At 39.0% G+C, this 1,858-nt stretch overlaps 1 non-coding gene across 1 annotated transcript; it reads left to right on the top strand.

The window, feature by feature from the left end:
- The first annotated feature begins 254 nt into the window (after nt 1-254).
- trnap-ugg (transfer RNA proline (anticodon UGG)) lies at nt 255-326 on the top strand. Its single transcript has one exon. It is a non-coding gene; the product is annotated as a tRNA-Pro (tRNA).
- The last annotated feature ends 1,532 nt before the right edge of the window (nt 327-1,858 follow it).

Genomic DNA, 1,858 nt, shown 5'->3' on the forward strand with positions numbered 1-1,858 from the left:
AAACGCATTGGTGACTAGCCTGTAAGAGTGTTTAGTTCAAGTACCTAACGTTAAGTGGAACTTCTTTGACCATTAATCATTTTTGTTAAGGGAAACTCAGAACAGTTTCGCTACTAATTTGAACGTGCTATGTAAAGTAAATAAGCGATATAATAGATGTTGGACAACATTAAAAAAGACAGATAACCCATACGTTTTCTTCAGCGGAAATAGTTAGTATGTTCAATTAGGGAATATTTTCGCTACATCGGTGTGGCTCGTTGGTCTAGGGGTATGATTCTCGCTTTGGGTGCGAGAGGTCCCGGGTTCAAATCCCGGACGAGCCCAATTTTTGCCGTATACCATGTTGTTCCTACCACAGTAAGAAATCATTTCTTGCACTCTTACCATACGTTTACACTTATACATTTTCTCTTTCTGATTTACATTTAATTTTTCAGGAATAACTGTACCATAAATATAGTCAAACAAAAACCAAAGATCCATAAGGAATAATGGGAGGATGAGATCTGGAATAAACAAAAGCTCAGAAACTATGTTTGAATAAAAGAGGCTCACTCACCACACAGAACAAACCTTATATTCAATTAAATTTGCAGATATTGCAGAGGTCCCGTGCATTAGGTTCATTGACAGATTGAAAAGCATTCCTTAAGAGCAGTGTTTTTGGGGATCTTGGTATTGTTGAGGATGAATTTCATTGATGTACAGTGACTTGAGGATTTATTTATTTAAAAAAAAAAAAAAAAAAGGAACGATGAACCCTATTTTTTTGGTTGTCTGGAGGTATATGTTTAGTTGGCTCTTTAATGAAGCGAGTTTTACAATTGCAGGATTTATAGAAAATGCCTGGAAGCTAAGACAGATGACACTGTACCCAACATTATAAAAGCTTTTTGATATGGAAAGTGACTGTTTTGACATGTTTTCCATCTGAACATTCAGATAGAGTTATTTGTCATATGGCCATCCTGGTTGCTAGCCCATTTGGGCTGGGCACCATCTGGTTAGGACACTGAAATAAGCAAATCAATCAATCAAAAAATGTAGGCTATGCTGCAAAAATAGACCTACGGCAGACACCGCTCAACTGGGCATGAGCTAGACTCTGGAGAGCATTGTTATACTGGTCTCTAGTGGGCTTTGCCAGTACTACAATTATGGGTTTCTGTTTATTGTTTCTTTATTAATGTAATTATATATTAGCTATTAGTGTTATTTTCTGCACATGGTCCCTTTTTTATCTACATCAAACTGATACTTTAGTCTCATTAAGCTCACATTTTAGCTCAAGTATGGCTGCCTACTTTTTCACACAACATATTGTGTAAGTCTCTTTAGACTGCACATCACTTGCGTTAGGGGGAAGTTACCATCAGATGGAAAACATGCCTACAAATGAACACAGCCAAATGTTCTGGTCTAAATCAACTGCCTATAATTATTCTGTGCACATTCTCAGCCCAGTGACTCAGGAGGAGCGTCAGACTTCTTAAAGATATGCTCACTTAATGCCTTTCTGTCTTCACCCAGTGGGGGCTTATCTGAGCTTGCTGTTGTGACAGCATCTGTGCTCCCCTCCCTCCAGTCTGTCTCAGGACAGCCACTGCTCTGCCTAACACGAGTCCAGGAGATATCTCAGTAAATACCACTCTTTCCTTTTTCTGTTACAGCAAGCATATCATCGCCACAGGAGCTACACTATTTCCATTATTACCATAAGCCTCTTAGTGGCGCCATGCTCTGTCATTTGCAGAGTGACTTCATGCTATGAAGTGTGTGAATTTCTGAATATTGCCACTTTCCCTGTACCCGCCCTGTTAATACGGCAATGAGTTTCTCTGAATGAGATTAGATG

The sequence above is a fragment of the Perca flavescens genome, chromosome 12 (assembly GCF_004354835.1).
Source record: "Perca flavescens isolate YP-PL-M2 chromosome 12, PFLA_1.0, whole genome shotgun sequence".
Classification (NCBI taxonomy): Eukaryota; Metazoa; Chordata; class Actinopteri; order Perciformes; family Percidae; genus Perca; species Perca flavescens.